This window comes from Macaca nemestrina, chromosome 17 (genome assembly GCF_043159975.1).
Source record: "Macaca nemestrina isolate mMacNem1 chromosome 17, mMacNem.hap1, whole genome shotgun sequence".
Taxonomy (NCBI): domain Eukaryota; kingdom Metazoa; phylum Chordata; class Mammalia; order Primates; family Cercopithecidae; genus Macaca; species Macaca nemestrina.
In genome coordinates, this window is record NC_092141.1 from 7,129,143 (window position 1) to 7,152,563 (window position 23,421).

A 23,421-nucleotide genomic window follows, 5' to 3' on the forward strand; every position below is an offset into this window, starting at 1 on the left:
TAAAAAGGAAATGATTCCATTTGTGACCATCGTATAGACCTAGAGGGCACTATTTTAAGTTAAATAAGGCAAGCACCATCTAAAATGGTCAAATTCAGACCAGGCACAGTGGCTCACGCCTGCAATCCCAGCACTTTGGGAGGACGAGGCGGGCAGATTACCTGAGGTCAGGAGATCGAGACCAGCCTGGCCAACATGGTGAAACCCTGTCTCTACTAAAAACACAAAGATTGGCTGGGCATGGTGGCGGGTGCCTGTAATCCCAGCTACTCGGGAAGCTGAGGCAGGAGAATCGCTTGAACCCGGGAGGCAGAGGTTGCAGTGAGCCAAGATTGTGCCATTGCACTCCAGCCTGGGCAACAGAGTGAGACTGTGTCTCAATAAAAAAACAAGGGATGCAGGGAGGGGAAAATGAGGAGGTGGTAATTACAGGGTACAAAACTTCAATTATGCAAGATAAATAAGTTCTGGAAATCTACTATGCGGCATACTTCCGGTAGCTAACAATGCTATATTTTGTACTTAAAATTGCTAAAAGAGTAGATTTTATGTTAAATGTTCTTGCCAAAAAAAAAAAAAGCATCACACATCATCATCATCATCATCATTATCACAGACGGGGACAGGAGGAAACTTTGGGAGATGACGATGGGTTTGTCGTGTTGGTTTCCCAGGAATATATTTATCGGCAAATTCATTGATACGTGATCATTAAATAGGAATAGCTTTTCATATCAATCATATCTCAATAAAAGTGGTTTTAAACTTTTTTTTTAAGACTTCATTATTAACTTCTCATTGAAAACTCTCCTGACTCTTCCAATCTCTGTGCTCCTAGGCTTCAGTCAGGATTCTTCTTTTGTTTCTTTTTTTCTTTTTTTTTTTTGAGACAGAGTTTTCTCTTGTTGCTAGCCCAGGCTGGAGCGCAATAGAGCGATCTCGGCTCACCACAACCTCCACCTCCCAGTCCCAGGTTCAAGCGATTCTCCTGCCTCAGCCTCCCGAGCAGCTGGGATTACAGGCATGCGCCACCACCCCCGGCTAATTTTGTATTTTTAGTAGAGATGGGGTTTCTCCATGTTGGTCAGGCTGGTCTCAAACTCCCGACCTAAGGTGATCTGCCCGCCTCAGCCTCCCAAAGTGCTGGGGATTACAGGCGTGACCCAGCACTCACACCGGACCCAGGCCATGCCAGTCAGGATTCTTACACACTTTATTTTTGTTGTTACTGCAAGGCTTCTTTTCCCAGTAGACAGTGGGTCATAATAATAATACTTGTTATCATACACTAAACCAGTGCTTACTAGTTACTATTCCAATAATTTCATTCGTATTGATCTTTAATTTTCGCAAATATCATTCAATGTAGGTACTTTTTTTCACAATTTACAAATGAAGCAACTGAGGCACAAAGATGAAATAGCTTTCCTAAGGTGACACATCTAGTAATAACAGAGACAGAATTGCAAACACAGGTCGTCTGGATCTGTGGTCTGCGCTCTTAACCACTATCCTACGCAGAACAGCCTCTCCACACAAAGTGCTGGGTGCTTGGCTGCAACCTCTGCTGTACGTCATTTTAAGGTTTGCCAAATGTATTTGTCTAAAGAATGCATTTGGCCAGGCACGGTGGCTCACGCCTATAATCCCAGCACTTTGGGAGGCCGAGGCGGGCAGATCACCTGAGGTCAGGAGTTCAAGACCAGCCTGGCCAACATGGTGAAACCCTGTCTCTACAAAAATACAAAAATTAGCCAGGCATGATGGTGCGTGCCTGTAATCCCAGCTACTCAAGAGGCTGAGGTGGGAGAATTGCTTGAAACCGGGAGGTGGAGGTTGCAGTGAGCTGAGATCACACCATTACACCCTAGCCTGGGCAACGGAGCAAGACTCCATCTCAAAAAAAAAAAAAAAAAAAAAAAAAGATATCAATTCTTCCTAGGTTGATCTAGGCATCAATAAAAATCAAAACCTCAGACAGCTATTTTATAGAAGGGGACAAGCAGAATCTTAAGTTTAAATAGAAAAGCAAAAGATCTAGAACATCCAAAACAATCTAGAAAAATAAGAACAAAGTTGGAAGACTTATACTATCTGACTTTCAAGACTTAGCTAACTATAAAGCTAGCTCAGTAATAGATATTAATATATGAAACAGTAATATATATTATTAGCAAGAGTATTGGCATCAGGATAGACATATAGATCAATGGGACAGAGTCCAGAAATAGACCTACATGTATATAATTAATTGATTTTCAACAAAGGTATAAAGATAATAGAGGATAATCTTCACAAAAGGTGCTGGAATAATCAGATATCCATATGCAAAACAATGGCGCTCAACATCTCACACCATGTAAAAATAATTCAAAATAAATAACAAACCTCAGTATATGAATGGAAGCTATAAAACTTTATTTATTTATTTATTTATTTATTTTTGAGACAGAGTCTCACCCTCTCACCCAGGCTGGAGTGCAACGGTGCGATCTCAGCTCACTGCATTCTCCTTCTCCTGGGTTCAAATGATTCTCCTGCCTCAGCCTCCCGAGTAGCTGGGATTACAGGCACCCGCCACCATGCCCAGCTAATTTTTGTATTTTTAGTAGAGACGGGGTTTCACCATGTTGGCCAGGCTGGTCTCAAATTCCTGACCTCATGCCTCAGCCTCCCAAAGCTATAAAACTTTCAGACAAAAAACATAGGAGAGAAATGTGACTTTGGCTCAACCCAAGTTTTCTTAAATAAGACACAAAAATACAAGCTACCAAAGAAAAAAAAAGAACTTCATCAAAATTTAAAACTTGTTATCTTCAAAAGACACAGTTAAGACAATGGAAATTTCAAGTCCAACAAAGCTTTCTTTTTTAAAAGACAGCAAAAACTCAAGGCACTGACTGAGAGAAAAAAAAAATTGTAAAACATATATCTAATAAAAGATGGTATTCAGAATATATAAAGAACTTCTACAACTTCATAACAAGAAGACAGCCCAATAAAAAAAAAATGAGGACAAATTTGTTAACAGACACTTTACTGAATAAGCTATATGAACAGCAAATAGGTACATGAAAAGATGTCCAACTTCATCACTCACCAGAGAAACGCAAATTAAAACTAGAATGACTAAAACTTAAAAGACTATTAAAACCAAACATTGGGGAGGTTTGTAGAGCAAGTGGAACATCGCTGGTAGGAAAGTAAAATGGTACAACAGCTGTGAAAAAGAGTCTGACAATTTCTCATAAAGTTACACACACAATTACCACATGACTCAGCAATTCCACTCCTAAGTGTTTACCCAAGAGAAGTGAAAACAGCCCACACAAAGACCCAACAACATATGTTCATAACAGCATTAAATTACGTTCAAAGTGGCCGGGCGTGGTGGCTCATGCCTGTAATTCCAGCACTTTGGGAGGCCGAGGTGGGCAGATCACGAGGTCAGGAGATCGAGACCATCCTGGCTAACACGGTGAAACCCCATCTCTACTAAAAATTCAAAAAATTAGCCAGGCGTGGTGGCGGGCGCCTGTAGTCCCAGCTACTGGGAGGCTGAGGCAGGAGAATGGCATGAACCTGGGAGGCGGAGCCGAGATCGAGCCACTGCACTCCAGCCTGGGCAACAGAGCGAGACTCTGTCTCAAAAAAAAACAAACAAAAAAAATTACATTCAAAGCAGCACTGTTTCCTAAAGCCAAAAGCTGGAAACAATCCAAATGTTCGTCAACAGGCTGATGAAATGGATGATCAAATTGTGACATTTCTATACAATGAAATATTGCTCAGCTACAAAAAGGAATGAACTTAAGATTAAATAGATTGAATAAGTTCAAATAGAGGCACTTCTTCCTATACTTCTCACTAAGTATAGCTAAAACCATGGATATTATAGACAAAACAAACACTAAAAAGCTCTTAAAGGTGGAGAGAAGACGAGCGGGTGGAAGCCTTGGGACCTTGGGAATGGCATGGCAGTGAGTCCCCTGGGTTTTCTTTTCCTCCTCATATATCTGGAACTGGATGCTGGAGAAACCACTGGAAAGACCAATGGGCACAAACCAAAAAAAAAAAAAAAAATCCCCAAGAAATCCTGGTCTCTCTGGCCAAAAGACCAGAAAGGAGTAATTTGGCAAGACAGAAAACTTTTAGACAAAAATCACACCATCCTGGCCAAACATCATAGAAAGAACCACAACCCTGTTGCCATCCCATTAGCAAATGCTGAGTGGCAGCCTGGATTTCTACCCTCACCTGGCTGGGACAAGGCACACTTAAAATTCCCCTGCTGGGCTGGGTACAGTGGTTTAAGCCTATAATCCCAGCACTTTGGGAGGCTGAGGGGGGTGGATCACTCGAGGTCAGGAATTCAAGACCAGCCTGGCCAACATGGTGAAACCCCATCTCTACTAAAAGTACAAAAAAATTAGCCGAGCATGATGGTGCATGCTTGTAATCCCAGCTACACAGGAGGCTGAGGCAGCAGAATCGCTTCAATTTGGGAGGCGGAGGTCTCAGTGAGCTGAGATTACACTATTGCACTCCAGCCTGGGTGACAGACTGAGACTTTGTCTCAAAAAATAAAAAGAAGTTTCAATGACCAATTATAAACACACTTGAAACAAATAGAAAATGAAAACTATCAGCCGGGATATAAAAAATTTAAAAAGAACCAAATGGAAATTTTAGAACTGAAAAATAGAATAACCAAGGTAAAAAGCTCAGTATATGGGCTTAATAGCAGAATGAGGGAAACAGAGGAAAACTCAGTGAAATGCAAGCCAGAATAGAAATTGCCCAATCTGAACAACAGAAAGAAAATAGGAAAAAAAAAAAAAAAAAGAATCTCAGGGACCTGAGGGGCTACAACAGAGGATCCAGAAATCACATCACTTTAGTCACAAAAGGAAAGGAGACAGGGGGTGGAGCTGAGAAACTATTAAAAAATATAATAAATGAAATTTCCCCAAATTTGGCAAAAGATCTAAACCTACCTTAGCAAACCCCAAACAGAGTAAACTCAAAGAAATCTATGCCAAAGACACATCATCATCAAATGTCTGAAAACTATCCCAAGACAAAGAAAAAGATTTTGAAAACAATGGGAGAGGCAGACAACGTTATACCTTCAGGAAGAAACAATTTGAGTGACAGCAGATTTCTCATCAGCAATCACGGAGACCAGAAGGAAGAAGAATAGCCTTTTTGAAATACAATCGCACATCACTTAACCATGGAGATACATTCTGAGACGTACATCACTCTGAGAAATGCATCACTAGCCAATTTCAGCGTTGTGCATACATCATAGAGTGCACTTAAACCTACATGGTATAACCCACTACACACCTAGACTATATGGTATAGTCCATTGCTCAAAAAAACTGCACAGCATGTTACTATACTGACTATTGTAGGCAATTGCAACACAATTGTAAGTATTTGTGTATATCAACACAGAAAAGGTACAGTAAAAGTATGGTATTAAAGATTCAAAATGGCACACCTGTACAGGGCACTGACCATGAATGGAACTTGCAGAACTGGAAGTTGCTGTGGGTGGGTCAGTGAGTGAGTGGTGAGGGAACGTGAAGGCCTGGGACATTGCCGGACACTCCTGTACACTTTATAAACGTTGTACATCTCCCCTACACTAAATTTATCTTTAAAAACTTCTTTCGGCCAGGCACGGTGGCTCATGCCTGTAATCCCAGCACTTTGGGAGCCCGAGGCGGGCAGATCATGAGGTCAGGAGTTCGAGACCAGCCTGATCAACATGCTGAAACCCCGTCTCTACTAAAAATACAATTTAGCCAGGCATGGTGGTGCGTGCCTGTAGTCCCAGCTACTCAGAGGCTGAGGCAGGAGAATCACTTGAACCCGGAAGGTGGAGGTTGCGGTGAGCCGAGATGGTGCCACTGCTCTCCAGCCTGGGCGACAGAGTGAGACTCTGCCAAAAAAAAAAAAAAAAAAAAAACAGAAAACTTTTTTCTTCAATAATAAATTAACTTTAGCTTACTATAACTTTTTTACTTTATAAACTCTTAATTCTTTTTAACTTTTTGACTCATTTATAGTAATGCTTAGCTTAAAACACAAACATATTTTACACTTGCACGAATTTTTCCTTTATATCCTAATTCCATAAGCTTTTTTCTATTTAAATATTTTTTTACTTTTTGTATTTTATTTATTTATTTATTTTTTTTTTTTTTGAGACGGAGTCTCACTGTATCACCCAGGGTGGAGCATAGTGGCACCATCTCTGCTCACGGCAACCTCCGCCTCCCAGGGTCAAGCAATTCTCCTGCCTCAGACTCCCGAGTAGCTGGGATTACAGGCACCCTCCACCATGCCCAGCTCATTTTTGCATTTTTAGTAGAGACAGGGTTTCACCATGCTGGCCAGGCTGGTCTCAAACTCCTGACCTCAGGTGATCCACCTGCCTCGGCCTCCCAAAGTGTTAGGATTACAGGCGTGAGCCACCGCACCCCACCTATATATGCAGGTTTCTTACAAAGGTAGATTACATGATGCTGAGGTTTGGAGTATAACTGAACCTGTCACCCAGGTAACGAGCATAGTACCAAATAGGTAGTTTTTTAACCCCTGCCCCGTGCCCTCCCTCCCCACTCTTGTATTCCCCAGTGTCTATTGTTCCTGGTTTTATATCCATGTGCACCTAATGTTTAGCTCCCACTTATAAGTGAGAATATGTAGTATTTGGCTTTCTGTTTATGCATGAGTTTGCTTTGGATAATGTTCTCCACCTGTATCTATGTTGCAGCAAAGGACATGATTTCATTCTTTTGATGGCTGCATAGTATTCCATGGTATAGATGTACCGTGTTTTCCTTATCCAGTCCACCATTGATGGGTACCTAGGTTGATTCCACGTCTTTGCTGTTATGAATGGTGCTGCAATGAATGTATGGATGCATGTTTTATTGCTGGAATGATTTATTATCCTTTGGGTGTATAACCAGTAATAGAATGGCTAGGTGAAATGGTTGCTTAACTGTTAGTTTTTTGAGAAATCTCCAAACTGCTCTCCACAGGGGCTGAACTGATTCACATTCCCACCAACAGTGTACGAGCATTCCATTTTCACTGCAGCCCCACCAACATCTGTTATTTTTTTTACTTTTTAACAAAGCCCCTTCTGACTGCTGTGAGATGGTATCTCATTGTGGTTTTGATTTGCATTTCCCTAATGATTAGCGATTGTGAGCATTTTTTTCATATGTTTGTTGGCTGCTTTTATGTTGTCTTTTGAGAAATGCCTGTTCATGATCTTTGCCCACTTTTTAATGGGGTTATTTGGTTTTTGCTTGTTGATTTGTTTAAGTTCCTTATAAATTCTGCCGTTAGGCCTTTTTTGGATGCGTAGTTTGCAAATATTTTCTCCCATTCTGTAGGTTTTCTGTTGAATCTGTTGATGGCTTCTCTTGCTGTGCAAAAGCTTTTTAATTAGGTCCCACTGGTCAATTTTTATTTTTCTTGCAATTATTTTTGAGGATGTAGCCATACATTATTTGCCAAGGCCAATGTCGAGAAGATTATTTCATAGGTTTTCTTCTAGGGTTTTTACAGTTTAAGGTCTTACATTTAAGTCTTTAATTCATCTTGAGTTAATTTTTGTTTACGGTGATAGGTAGGAGTCCAGTTTCAATATTCTGTATATGGATAGCCAGTTATCCCAGCACAATTTATCGAATAGGAAGTCCTTTCCCCATTGCTTATGTTTTTTTTTGGCCGTGTCGAAGATCAGACAGTTGTATGTGCAGCCTTATTTCTGGGTTCTCTATTCTGTTCCATTGGTCTATGACTATGTTTTTGTACCACTAACAACTACCATGTTGTTTTGGTTACTGTAGCCTTATAGTATAGTTTGAAGTAAGCTGGTGTGATGCCTCTGGCTTTGTTCTTTTTGCTCAGGATTGCTTTGGCTATTTGAGCTTTTTTGTTGTTGTTGTTCCATATGAATTTTAGAATTTTTTTTCTAATTCCGTGAAGAATGACATTGGTAGTTTGATAGGACTAGCACTGAATCTGTACATTGCTTTGGGCATGATAGCCATTTTAATGATACTGATTCTTCCAAACCATGAGCATGTTTTTCCATTTATTTGTGTCATCTACAATTTATTTCAGAGTGTTTTGCAGCCCTCCTGTAGAAATCTTTCCCTATCTTGGTTAGCTGTATGTCTATGTATTTCGTTTTCTTTGTGGCTACTGGAAACGGGATTGTGCTCTTGACTTGACTTTCATCTGATTCTAGATGTTATTGGTGTATAGAAATGCAACTGATTTTTGTACATTGATTTTGTATCCTGAGACCTTGCTAAAATCATTTATCAGATCTAGTAGCCTTTTGGCAGATTCTTTAGGGCTTTCTCAGTATAAAATAATATTGTCAGTGAACAGATATAGTTTGACTTCTTCTTTTCCTATTTGGATGCCTTTTATTTCTTTCTCTTGCCTGACTGCTGTGGCCAGGACTTCTAATACATTATGTTGAATAGGAGTTGTGAGAGTGGGCATCCTTGCCTTGCTCCAATTCTCAAGAGAAATTTCTTCCAGCTTTTGCCCATTCAGTATGATGTTGGTTGTGGGTTTGTCATTGATGGCTCATATTATTTTGAAGTATATTCCTTCAATGCGTAGTTTGCTGAGGGTTTTTATCAGGCAGGAATGTTAGATTTTATCGAAAATTTTTTCTGCATCTATTGAGATGACCATATGATTTTTGTTTTTAATTTTGTCTATGTGGTGAATCACATTTATTGATTTGTGCATATTGAACCAACCTTGCATCCCAGGAATAAAGCCTACCTGATCATGGTGAATTAACTTTTAGATGCGCTGTTAGATTCAGTTTGCTGGTATTTTGTTGAGGATTTTTGTGTCTGTGCTCATCAGGAATATTGATCTAAAGTTTTCTTTTTTTCTGTCTCTGCCAGATTTGGGGATCAGGATGATGCTGGCTTTGTAGAATAAGTTAAGAGAGGAGTCCCTTCTCCGTGATTTTGGGGAATATTTTCAGTAGAATTGGTATGAGCTCTTCTTTGTACATCTGATAGAATTTGGCTGTGAATCCATCTGGTCTGGGGCTTTTTTGGTTGGCAGGTTTCTTTTATTACTGATTCCATTTCAGAACTCATTATTGGTCTGTTCAGGGTTTTAATTTCTCCCTGGTTTGATCTCGGAAGGTTGTGTGTTTCCAAGAATTTATCCATTTCTTCCAGATTTTCTAGTTTGTGTGTATAGAGGTGTTCACAATAGTCTCTGGAGATCTTTTGTATTTCTGTGGGGTCAGTTGTAATGTCATCTTTGTAATTTCTGTTGTGCTTATTTGAATCTTCTCTCTTTTTTTTTTTCTTTGTTAATCTAGCCAGCAGTTTATTAATCTTGTTTACCCTTTCAAAGACCAACTTTTGGTTTCATTGATCTTTTGCATGGATTTTATGCATTTCCACTTCATTCAGTTCTGCTCTGATTTTGGTTATTTCTTTTCTTCTGCTGGCTTTGGCATTAGTTTGTTCCCATTTTTCTAGTTCCTTTAGGTATAATGATAGAGTGTTCATTTCAGATCTTCCTAACTTCTTGACATGTTTAGAGCTATAAACCTTCCTCTTAACACTGCTTTGGTTCTTTCTTCCTTCCTTTCTTTCTTTCTCTTTCTCTTTCTCTTTCTCTCTCTCTCTCTCCTTCCTTCCTTCCTTCTTTTCTTCCTTTCGTTCTTTTTCTTTATTTCTTTCAAGACAGAGTTTCACTCTGCCTCCCAGGATGGAGTACAGTGGCACAATCTCAGCTCACTGCAACCTCCGTCTCCCGGGTTCAAGCAATTCTTCTACCTCAGCCTCCCAAGTACCTGGAATTACAGATGTGCACCACCATGCCTGGCTAATTTTTGTATTTTTAGTAGCGATGGGGTCTCACCATGTTGGCCAAGCTGGTCTCAAACTCTGGACCTCAAATGATCTACCCGCCTTGGCCTCCCAAAGTGCTAGGATTACAGGCATGAGCCACCGCGCCCGGCCTTAATGCTGCTTTTGCTGTATCCCAGAGATTTGGGTATGTTGTGTCTCTGCTTTCATTAATTCTGAACAATTCTGTGATTTCTGCCTTGATTTTGTTGTGTGCCTAAAAGTCATTCAGGAGCTAGTTGTTTAATTTGCATATAATTGTGTGGTTTTGATCTTCTTGGTAATTTTTTTCTTTTTAAACTTTTTTGTTAAAAACTGGCCAGGTACAGTGGCTCACTTCTGTAATCTCAGTAACTGAGGAGGCTAAGGCAGGAGGATCACTTGAGGCCAGGAGTTCAAAACCAGCCTGGGCAACATAGTGGGACCCCATCTCTACAAAAAAAACAACAAAAGATGTACATGGGACCTCTTAGTCCTATCTTTGCAATTTCCTGTGAATCTAGAATGATTTCAAAATAAAAAAGGTTTTAAAAATGAATGAGCTACATACGCCCCTTCAGAAATGAGATATTTTGTATATGATTAATTTTAGAAAGATTTTGAAGCTGGAATTTGTCCATGTTATTTAAGATCAAAGTATAGTATAGTATAATTATAATGTTCACATTATAATTTCCTATCATAATAGTCTTTATTTATATCTATTAAAGTATTGCTTTGCCATGTGGTTTGTTAAGAAATTTTTTTTTTTTTTTTTTTTTTTGAGACTGAGTCTCACTCTGTCTCCAGGCTGGAGTGCAGTGGTGTGATCTCGGCTCACTGCAACCTCTGCCTCCTGGGTTCAAGTGATTCTCCTGCCTCAGCCTCCTGAATAGCTGGGATTACAGGTGTACAAAAATTTTTGTATTTTTAGTAGGGACGGGACTTCATCATGTTGATCAGGCTGGTCTCGAACTCCTGACTATGTGATCCGCCTGCCTTGGCCTCCCAAAGTGCTGGGATTACAGGCGCGAGCCACCATGCCCGGCCAAGAAATTTTTTTAGGTAATGAATTACTGATAGCCACAATAAAGTGAATAAATTACAAAGACATGATGCTGAGTGGATAAAACCAGATACAGAAGAGTATATTATAAACAATTCTATTTATATACAGCTTTAGAAAAGACAAATCTATAGTGACAGAAAGCAGACCAGCTGTTTTCCTGGGGCCAGGGAGACTGACTGGTATGGGCACAAAAGAACATTGAAGGTAATGAAAATGTTCCCTATTTTTATGTAGTGATGGATACACGGGTGTATACTTTTGCTGAAACTTGGAAATGTACATTTGAAATGAACACATTGTATTGTACATGAGCTATACCTCAGATACACTTGATTTAAAATTCCTTCACAAAACATTAGAAAGATAATCAAATTATATCATTTTATGAAAAAAAAGAACAAAATAACATACAGTAAAATATTTAACTGTGTATTTTTGTTATAAAATATGGCATATTTGGCCATTTGGGTTTAAGATGATTGAGAGAGTCCAATCCAATTGTAAGACATATCCTACACATATCAAAAGCCTTACTAACATTGATATTTGATATTTGTATGAAACAAAGTCATATATTGTGCATCCTCATATTATCCTCAAAATCTGATAGGTGGAACCTTAAAGGCCTGTTTTCATTGATCAGTCACTTCACTGGCTGTGCAGAAGTGTATCCCACCATAAACCAGAAAGCAATCACAGTTGTACAGATATAATGAGGGGGAAATGCTGCTTCAATAGAAGACTTTCTTGATATACTCTACTCAGATTACAGGAGACTGAGATCCAGCTACTACTTGAAATATTTCACTTAGCCATTATACAAAAGTACAGGGTCACCACAAATAACCCCGAAGAGAACCCCAAACCTAAAAATTTTTAAACAAATTTCAAAACGTTGGTGATAAATTCTCTGTACTATCTTTGCAATTGTCCTGTAAATCTAAAACCATTCTAAAATTTAAAGTTTATTTTTTAAAGCTATTGTTTTATAAAATCAATCACGGAATATTTTTTAATGTTGGTCACACTGTGGCATGAGCGGGTAGTGTGACATTTCTGAATCACACATCAGTGGAATCTTGATGTCACCAATTTTACATGTCACTTTTTGAGGTTAGGTGGAGACCGCACGTCCTCACAGATTAATGCTGTAAAGTAGATTTATGAAAGGGAGACTTTAGCCGGGCGCGGTCGCTCAAGCCGGTAATCCCAGCACTTTGGGAGGCCGAGACGGGCGGATCACGAGGTCAGGAGATCGAGACCATCCTGGCGAACACGGTGAAACCCCGTCTCTACTAAAAAATACAAAAAACTAGCCGGGCGAGGCGGCGGGCGCCTGTAGTCCCAGCTACTCGGGAGGCTGAGGCAGGAGAATGGCGTAAACCCGGGGGGCGGAGCTTGCAGTGAGCTGAGATCCGGCCACTGCACTCTAGCCCGGGCGACAGAGCCAGACTCCGTCTCAAAAAAAAAAAAAAAGGGAGACTTTAAAAACCCCACCCAAGACACACTCCCAAAAAGAGTATTGCTGCTGCTTGCAAAAACACCTCCAGATACCAGAAACCACTGAAAAGATAATAAATATTACTATAAAATTAACACAAACTAGTGCCGAGCGTGGTGGCTCACGCCTGTAATCCCAGCACTTTGGGAGGCCAAGGTGGGTAGATCACCTGAGGTCAGGAGTTCAAGGCCAGCCTGGCCAACATGGTGAAACACTGTCTCTACCAAAAATACAAAAATTAGCCAGCCGTGGTGGTGGGTACCTGTAATCCCAGCTACTTGAGAGGCTCAGACAGAAGAATCACTTGAACCTGGAAGGCAGAGGTTGCAGTGAGCCGAGATCAGCCATTGTACTCCAGCCTGGGCGACAGAGTGAGACTCCGTTTCAAAAAAAAAAAAAAAAATTAACACAAACTAGCTGGCCAGCGGTAAGGTGATCTCTACATAATGATAGAGAAATTTGGAAGATTATCTGTGTAAAAATACAAGTTGAATAGGAGATGCCAAATCAAGGTGGCTGACTTTAAAGGACCTCCTGTAGGAGCTGGTGGACAGAACTGTCGATATGATTTGAATATCCGGCCCCTCCAAATCTCATATGGAAATGTGACCCCCAGTGTTGGAGGTGGGCCTAGTGGGAGGTGTTTGAGTCATAGGGGCAGATCCCTAGTGAATGGCTCGGTGCCATCCTTGAAGTAGTGAGCAGTAATGAGTTCATACAAGATCTAGTTGTTTTGAAGCATGTGACACCTTCTCCCTCAGTCTCTCTTGCTTACTCTCTTGCCATATGACATGCCTGCTCTCCCTTTGCCTTCCAACATGACTGGAAGCTTCCTGAGGCCCTCACCAAAAGCAGAGGCTGGCACTATGCTTCTTATACAGCCTGCAGACCTGTGAGCCAAATAAACCTCTTTTGTTTATAAATTACCCGGCCTCAGGTATTCCCTAATAGCAACGCAAAGCAGACTAATGCTAATACAACTGTCTTCTATCCCTCCTAAGTTTAATGGGCAGGAACCAATATAATAGTAAAATAATAGTAATAATAAATTCTCCTGAAAAAAAAGGGGATGACTACTTCCAACTACATAAAGAATTTAAAAAGAAATATTAAATAGTGAGTCAACATAAAACTATAAGGCCAGTTACCAGGCAATCTTCTCATACCCAAATGCATCGACATTTATCGTGGCTGACCCACCCATAGAAACATGAAAAAAAACCTACGAGGTGCCAAATTCCCATGCCTGAGGGGTGAAGGTCCCAGCAATTTCGAGAAAATATCCCCACAAAAAGGAGCCAGGTGGTTGGGCACGGTGGCTCACGCCTGTAATCCCAGCACTTTGGGAGGCCAAAGGGAGTGGATCACCTGAGGTCGGGAGTTCGAGACCAGCCTGACCAACATGGAGAAACCCTGTCTCTACTAAACACACACACACACACACACACACACACACACACAAATTAGCCAGGTGTGGTGGCGCATGCCTGTAATCCCAGCTACTCAAGAGGCTGAGGCAGGAGAATCACTTGAACCTGGGAGGTGGAGGTTGCAGTGAGCCGAGATCCCACCATTGCATTCCAGTCTGGGCAACAAACGCGTAACTCTGTCTCAAAAAAAAAAAGGAGGCAGGTATGAGAATAGCAAGAAATTCACTCCACGTGCAAACTTGCTTGCACAAATCCTGGACTGCCAGGAAGAATGCCACTTACAGGCTGCTACATTGTTAGTTTTGTAGCCCCAGTCTACAGCTGCCCAGGTGCTCCAGCCTAGAGACCGTACCTCTGCTTCACCTCTGGCATTACTCAGGGCTCTTTTGTCCACATGTAACAGAAAGTGAATTCAAAGTGGCTTTTAAAAATAGGCATTCTTAGGCCAGCAGTGGCTCACACCTGTAATCCCAGCAGTTTGGGAGGCCGAGGTGGGCGGATCAGCTGAGGTCAGGAGTTCGAGACCAGCCTGGCCAACATGGCGAAACCCTGTCTCTACTAAAAATACAAAATTAGCTGGGCATGGTGGTGCTTGCCTATAATCCCAGCTACTCAGAAGGCTGAGGCAGGGGAATCACCTGAACTGGGGAGGCAGAGGTTGCAGTGAGCCAAGATTGCACCATTACACTCCAGCCTGGGCAACAAGAGTGAAACTCCGTCTCAAAAAAATAAAAAATGCAAAAATAAAATAAAATAGGCATTCTTGTCTCACGTAAGTTGGAGGGAAACAGAAAAGAAACAATAAAAATAAAAGGAATTTATTGGTTCCTATAATATAAAAGGTCAGGGTTAGTCTGACCTCAGGCATGGTTGGATCAAGGGGTTCAAAGAATATCATCAGGACTCAGGCTCACTCTCTTGCTCCCTCTCCATGACCTCGATTTGCTTTCCTGTATGTTGGCTTTATTCTCTGATAGGCTTTCTCCAAGAGGGTCACTGGAGTCAACAGGCCTGTAGTCTACCAGCTTGGCAGCCACCATGGAAACACAAAGATTTCATTCTATTTCCATCAAAGCCCCAGAAAAAGCCTCTTTAGCTCTGATTAGCCCATCGTGGACCACATGTCCATCTCTGAACCAATCACTGTCCAAGAAGATGTGATACTCTCATCGACCAGCGTTCAATGAGGACCTACTCTCCTAGCAGTAGACTAGCAGAAAAATAGTAGGACACCCTGAGATTCACCAGAAATATCACAGGTGAGTAAAAGCAACAACAGCCAAAGAGAACAGGAATCTCTGGCTGACTGAGCAGGTTTTCAGGCTTTGTTCTTCCAAAGATAATAACCCATAAAACTTAACAAGCCTCTCTAAGGAGTCTGGGGTTGTTATGAGTTATTATATGTAAATAGCACTTAGGAAAATGTCTGGCCCAAAGTGAGTACTGTAGAACTGTTAGCGAACATCATGGAAGAAGGATCCTGGGGAAGGGAAAAGCACATACTCTAGTAGTCAGGGTGGAGGCACAGAATTGTGTAAATATGAAAAGGAGCGTAACCTAATTTTGTAACAAACTGGTGAAACAGGATATATGAGTTAAACTACTTTTTGCTTCTTTGATTCATAATTTGAGAATGACAAAACTGTTTTAAAAAAAATCTTTTCTGTCACCAACACAAGGGGATTTGATATAAAATAAAATATCTGGCCAGGTGCGGTGGCTCATGCCTGTAATCCCAGCACTTTGGGAGGCTGAGGCGGAAGGATCCCTTGAGTCCGGAGTCGCAGAGCAGCCTAGGTAACATAGGTTGACCCTGTCTCTACAACAGTAAGAAAATTAGCTGAATGTGGTGATGCCTGCCTATGGTTTCAGCTACTTGGGAGGCTAAGCCAGAAAGATCACTTGGGGCCAGGAGGTCGAGGTTGCAATGAGCTATGATCACATCACCACACTCCAGCCTAGGTGACAGAGTGAGACCCTGTCTCAAAAAAAAAAAAAAAAAAGAGAAGAAGAACAACAAAATATCCAATACTGGTTATGATGATGAACTGATACATACTGCAGTCTACCCTTCTACACCAAATTCTAACCACAGAAAGAATAGAAGCATATTATAAATAAATTAATAATTATGCTCAAAAACCAGAAATGCTTGCTGGACTGGGGAGAGAGAACATGCTAAAGGCAGAAATCATACTGAGGTAGGAGGCAGGTGGGACTCATCTCCAGACCAGATTGAAAACTGACTGAAGGCTGGGCACAGTGGTTCACGCCTGTAATCCCAGCACTTTGGGAGGCCGAGGTGGGCGGATCACCTGAGGTCAGGAGTTTGAGACCAGCCTGGCCAATATGGTGAAACCCCGTCTCTACTAAAAATACAGAAATGAGCCAGGTGTGGTGGTGCATGCCTGTAATCCCAGCTACTCAGGAGGCTGAGGCAGGAAAATCGCTTGAATCTGAGGTGGAGGTTGCAGTGAGCCAAGATCGCACCACTGCACTCCAGTTTGAGCGACAGAGCCAGACTCCATCTCAAAAAAAAAAAAAAAAGAAACAAAACTGACCAAAACCAGAAGAGGCGCTGAAAGAACCTCACTGCCCATCACCGTAAGACGCTCCTATCAGCACCATGACGATGTACCATTGCCACAGCAACACCCAGAAACTCCTGCCCGTTTCCTAGCTATTCCTGAATAACCTGCCCCTTCATCAGAACGTCACTAAAAGTGGGCATACATATGGCTTCACACCACCCTGGGCTGTCCTCTCGGACAGGCTCTGGCGTAGCCCTGCTCCCCGGGAGCAGTCACAGAGCTGTGACACGGCCACCTCCTCAGTAAAGCTGCTTTCTTCCAGCACTGGCTTGCTCTTGAATTCTTTCCTGAGCAAAGTCAAGAACCTGCCCTGCGTCAATACTAGACTAGATGGAAAGGGGGAACTGTAGCCTAGAGTACCTGCAGGAATACACAGGAATACACAGGAGAATTCTCCTTCAGGAGGAAGCAAAGAGCATGCCTTGAGGCGTGGTAGCCACAGGAAGCACTCCACAGGGAGTATGGAGCCATCACACCCAGCACACACGCCTCCCATACACCTCATGAGCAGCCCAACCCACCCACTCCCAGCTTTCAGTGAAAATAAATACCTATCAGCCGGGCGCGGTGGCTCATGCCTGTAATCCCAGCACTTTGGGAGGCCGAGGAGGGCGGATCACGAAGTCAGGAGATCGAGACCATTCTGGCTAACACGGTGAAACCCCATCTCTACTAAAAAATACAAAAAATTAGCCGGGCGTGGTGGCGGGCACCTGTAGTCCCGGCTACTCAGGAGGCTGAGGCAGGAGAATGGCGTGAACCCAGGAGACAGAGCTTGCAGTGAGCTGAGATCCGGCCACTGCACTCCAGCCTGGGCAACAGAGGGAGACTCCATCTCAAAAAAAAAAGAGAAAGAAAATAAATACCTATCATCCCATCGCCTAGGTATTATGTATTATGCCCAGCAATGCATTTGCTCTTTTTCCTAATGCTCTCCCCCTACCCTCTGCCCTCTTCTGACAGGCCCCAGTGTGTGTTGCTTCCCTCCCTGTGTCCATGTGTTCCTATTGTTGAGCTCCCACTTATAAGTGAGAACATGTGGTGGTTGATTTTCTCTTCCTGCGTTAGTTTGCTGAGGAAAACAGTTTCTAGCTTCATCCGTATCCCTGCAAAGGACATGATCTTGTTCCTGTTTATGGCTGTATGGTGTATAGGTACCACATTTTCTTTATCCAGTCTGTCATTGATGGGCATTTGGGTTGACCCCATGTCTTTGCTATTGTGAATAGTGCTGCAATGAACATAAGTGTGTATGTATCTTTAGCAGAGTGATTTATATTCCTTTGGGAATATAAATCCTTTAAATTTGGGAATATACCCAGTAATGGGATTGCTGGGTCCAATGGTATTTCCCGTTCTAAACCTTTGAGGAATCACCACACTGTCTTCCACAATGGTTTAATTAATTTACATTCCCACCAACAGTGTAAAAGCACTCCTATTTCTCCGCAACCTCACCAGCATTTGTTCTTAACTTTTAAATAATCACCATTCTGACATGGCACACATTTATCCATGTAACAAACCTGCACATCCTGCACATGTACCCCAGAACTCAAATGATTTAATTTTTTTTAAAAAAAGAAAATAAACACAACGTGCAACCCTGACAGCAGTGGCAGCACCCTCTCCCCAACTGAGCTGTGAAAGCCAAAACAGCAGTCTAGTAAATAACATCAACTGTAAACAGCTGTGCTTCAAAAAAGAATCACCAAACAGTTGAGAAGTTCCTAACACCATAAGAGAGAAACAAACTCAAAAAATTGGAGGAACTTACACCCAATAAAATTAATAAGGTATCAGGATATGACTTTAAAATAAGTATAATGAATATCTTCCAAGAGATAAGTGTGGGTAGTACAATCATGAAACAATAACTGGAAGTTACTAAATGAAGCAATTTGTGATCTTCAAAGTAAAAAATCAGAACAGTTGAAATTAAAACTCAATGGCAGGATGGATGGAGCTGAAGAGCCAACTTGTAAATTGGAGGACTCAGCTAAGCAGTTCTCTGAAAGTGCAACACATAGAAATAAGGCTTTGTAATGTGAGGAAGAAACATTGAAAAACATGGAGAATAGGTCCAGAAGTTCTAATCAGCTTTTAACAGTTCAAAAAGGAGAGACTAGAAAAATGGGGGGAAGGCACTATTTAAAGAAATAATGTATTGCAATTAATTGTGAAGGACTGAACCAATGCTCCCTTCTTCACTCCCCTCCCTTCCCATGAAAATGCCAGTTGATGGGTTAAAAAGGAAGGCATAAACCTACCAATACAAAAAGAATTGCAAAGGATACATGAGTATATAAGAGATGGCATCTGACTGGGTGTGGTGGCTCACACCTGTAATCTCAGCACTTTGGGAGGCTGATCACCTGAGCTCAGCCTGACCAACATGGAGAAATCCTGTCTCTATTGAAAATACAACATTAGCCAGGTGTGGTGGTGCATGCCTGTAATCCCAGCTACTCGGGAGGGTGAGGCAGGAGAATGGCTTGAACCCAGGAGGCAGAGGTTGCAGTGAGCTGAGATCACACCATTGCACTCCAGCCTGGGCAACAAGAGCGAAACTCTGTCTCAAAAAAAAAAAAAAAGAAAAAAGAAATGGCATCTACATTTTGGTAGCTGAAAGCAGATAAACAAGGGGTCATCAATTCGCAGACCAGGGAAAGTTAAAAGTCAAATGCCTGCAGTATGCAGAAGCAGCAATAAGCACAAACCCTGAGAAAGACTCAGGAAGGGGAGTACAGTCGTTCCCCCTTATCTGTGATTTTGCTTTCCCTGGTTTCTGTTTCCTGCAGTCAGCCACAGCCCAAAAATAGGTGAGTACAGCACAGTCAGATATTTTGAGAAAGGCCACATTCACCTAACTTTTTTTATAGTAGATTGTTATAATTGTTCTATTTTGTATTAGTTATTGTTGTTCCTCTCTTTTTTCACATTTTTCTTTTTTATTTTTCTATTTATTTATTTATTTTGAGATGGAGTCTCGCTCTGTCACCCAGGCTGGAATGCAATGGCACGATCTCAGCTCACTGCAACCTCCACCTCCCAGGTTCAAGCGATTCTCCAGCCTCAGGCTCCCAGGTAGCTGGGATTACAGACACCCACCACCACGCCCAGCTAATTTTTTAAATCGTTTTTTTCTTTATTTTTCATTTGCATTTATATTTGTTTATTCCTAATGTTCTTAATCTCTTACTAGGCCTAATTTATATATTAAACCTTATCATAGAGATGTATGTACCATATAGGAAAAAACATAGCATAGTATCCCTCAGTATCCATGGGGAGATTGTTCCAGGACCTTCCATAGTCTAAGACAAGTCTCCTCTCTCTTATACCAAAATCCTTGGATGCTCAATCCTCAAATGCTATATAAAATGGTGCAGTATTTGCATTTAACTTACGCACATCATCCCACACACTTTAAACCATCTCTAGATTACTTATAATACCTAATAGAATGTAAATGCTATATAAATAGTTGCAATACTATATTGCTTAGGAAATAATGACAGGAAAAATTCAAAAATTTTGAATTGTGGTCAGTGCAGATGCAAATTTTTTCTCATATTTTCGATACACGGCGGGTTGGATCTATGGGTTCTGCCCCCATGGATAAAGAGGGCTGACTGTATCTATAGGTTTGGTATGTCTATGGTTTCAGGTATCCACTGGGGATCTCGGAAGTTGAAAGGTCTCCCCACTAGATAAGGGGGGCTACTGTACCAGTAACTCCTGAAGGTGGGGGTACACATGAGGCTGAACACAGTAGAATTGATTGAAAGTCTATAAAAGTTCAGGCGCAGTCGCTCACGCCTGTAATCCCAGCACTTTGGGAGGCCGAGGCGGGTGGATCGCCTGAGGTCAGGAGTTTGAGACCAGCCTGGCCAACATGGTGAAACCCCATCTCTACCTAAAATACAAAAAATTAACTGGGCGTGGTGGTACGCACCTGTAGTCCCAGCTACTCGGGAGGCAGAGGCAGGAGAATTGCTTGAACCCAGGAGTCAGAGGTTGCAGTGAGCAGAGATCATGCCATTGCACTCCAGACTGGGAGACAAGAGCGAGACTTCGTCCCAAAAAAAAAAAAAAAAAAAAGAAAGTATATATAAAAAGCAAATGAGCCTCATATTCCTTTATCATCCATTCAGTGGGGCAGTTCCCCCTCCCCTCCTGCAGAAGACTGGAAGTTCATCATCTGATAGCAGAGGGATGCTGGACTTGGGACATCAGGCAGATGTGCCCTATGGAACAAAAGAAAATGTAACAAAAGCAACACACTGAATGGTGACTCCCCAGTCCTCTTCAAATACTGCCAATAATGCTGACGGTTGGGCATCTACACCCCAAACAGGAAATTAGAAGGTTGGTCTCTGAAGACACCAAGCATCCCAATAGAGAAGACCTACAAATACTGACCATGGGAGGAACCGTATCCATTATCAATTGACCAGATCTCTGCTCATCACATTGAAAAAACCCACAAACAGTCCTGATTATCTTTTTTGGTGCCTCGCTCTTAAACAAAGTCCAGGACCAGGTGCCGGGCGCAGTGGCTCATGCCTGTAATCCCAGCACTTTGGGAGGCCGAGGCGGGTGGATTATTTGAGGTCAGAAGTTCGAGACTTCGAGACCAGCCTGGCCAACATGGTGAAACCCCATCTCTACTAAAAATACAAAATTAGCTGGGCATGGTGGCGGGTGCCTGTAATCCCAGCTACTAGGGGGCTGGGGCAGGAGAATCGCTTGAACTTAGGGGGCAGAGTGCAGTGAGCCAAGATCGTGCCATCGCACTCCAGCCTGGCGACAGAGCCAGTCTCAAAAACAAAAAACAAAAAAAGTCAAGGATCAACAGATATTTAAAAAGAGGGACTCAGAGAGAACAGGAATAATGAAGAAACAGATTTTTTAGACTGTATTTACTATGTCCAGAAATACTAGAGAAGATCAGCGTCATTGAAACACAAGCAGGATGTTTTCTGAAAGCAACAAAGAACAAGACAGAAAAGGTTCAAGAGCAAAAAAATGTTTTAATTCAATAGAAGAGGTGGAAATCTTCAAGAAAGTGGTAAAAAAAAAAAAAAAAAGAGAGAGATGGAGATTAGAAGAGACAATGACAATATAATAAGTTTTTGTTTTGTTTTGTTTTAACTGAGTCTCTTTCTGTTGCCCAGGCTGGAGTGCAGTGGCACCATCTCAGCTCACTGCAACCTCCGCCTCCTGGATTCAAATGATTCTCCTGCCTCAGCATCCCCGAGTAGCTGGGATTACAGGGGCCCGCCACCGTGCCTGGCTAATTTTTGTATTTTTTGTAGAGATGGGGTTTCACCATGTTGGCCAGGCTGATCTTGAACTCCTGACCTCGTGATCCACTCACCCCAGCCTCCCAGAGTGCTGGGATTACAGGCATGAGCCACCATGCCCAGCCAATATAGAAACTATTAATCAGATGTTTAAGTCACTGTATTTGGGAGAGGTTTGTTACAGAGCTTAGCCTATACTTTCACTAACAAACATACATTCAAAACTTTGAGGGAAGTTTATTTCCCATCCAGGATTCTAGTCTTAGGCAAATTACCAGTCAAGTTTAAGTTGAATAGAGACAGTTTCAAATATGCAAATGTCAAAAAATGTACCTCTTAAGCACTCCTTCTCAGCAAATGACTGGAGCAAAGACTAATGTCACGTGCATGTGTATGTATGCTAGGTGCACAGTAACCAAGACATATGCCCAGGCACACTGGCTCACACCTATAATCCCAACACTGTGGGAGGCCAAGGTAGGAGGATCACTTGAGGCCAGGAGTTCAAGACCAGCCTGAGAAACACAGGGTGACTTTGTCTCTACAAAAAATAAAAATAATAATAATAATTAGCCTGGCATGGTGGTGAGAGCCTGTAGTCCCAGCAACTCGTGAGGCTAAGGTGGGAGGATCAGTTGAGCCTAGGATTTCAAGGCCATTAATGAAGAAACTAAAGAAGGAATAAATGAAGTTTATCCCTTCATTTGTTAAACAGATAAATAATATCTACCACTTAGGGTTTTCTAGGATTCAATTGAACACATTACTTTTCTTGCTTCCATCAAAACCATTCACACACACACACACACACACACACACACACACACACAGAGCCCTGATTGCAGCCAATTGTTCTTGAGGATAGGAAGGCAATGTATGAATCTTAAGAGAGTCCATCTGCATTTTTCAGTTTACAGACACTGGTGGAGAAGACAGTGAAACCTGAGAACTTGACCTTGGAAAAGCATTTATTTATGTTAAGAAGTAGATGGCCCATTATTATTTACGAAAAACCTTCAAGAGACATTTTGGTTTTGGAAAGAGGGCTGACAGAGCAGTGCTCGGAAAGGAGCACTGAGAGATAAGGAAAGGAGCACTGAGAGCTCGGAAAGGAGCACTGAGAAACAATGAGAGATAAGTTGTTTTACGTAATAAAAGAATACAGACTTCACCTGATTATACTAAACAGAACCGAGATAAAGTAAGATTTTCCACAACACGGCACTCAGGGATGGCGATGGAGGCGCTATGGATCAAGTCAGCCAGAGAGAAATTTCTGGGGGCTGGAACGGTTACAAAACAATGTTAAGAATATAGCCAGGTGTGATGTCACACCCCTGTGATCCCAGCTACTTGGGAGGCTGAGGCAGGAAGATGGCTTGAGGCTAGGATTTCAAGGCCAGCCTGGGCTACGTGGCGAGATGCTGTCTCTGAAAAAAAAAGAAAGAAAGAAAGAAAAGAATGTTAGGAAGATAGATGGCTAATATCAAGCTTTACAGCTGATCCTGTCCTTATTTAAAATTCTAATAGTTTGTTCATTATGGATTTCTTCCATTCATTTGGGTGTTTTAAATATTGCATTAAATTGTTATTTATTTGAAGCACTGAGT

At 41.8% G+C, this 23,421-nt stretch overlaps 1 long non-coding RNA gene across 1 annotated transcript in view; it reads right to left on the reverse strand.

Annotated features, from left to right (window-relative positions):
* Window positions 1–905: 905 nt before the first annotated feature.
* LOC105473001 (uncharacterized) overlaps window positions 906–23,421 on the reverse strand; it is a 43,302-nt gene continuing 20,786 nt past the window's right edge. Inside the window, exons 2-3 of the long non-coding RNA XR_011615349.1 lie at window positions 12,744–23,241; window positions 906–12,128 (exon numbers count right to left, since the gene is read on the reverse strand). This is a non-coding gene — a long non-coding RNA (uncharacterized lncRNA). The remainder of the gene's footprint in view (window positions 12,129–12,743; window positions 23,242–23,421) is intronic.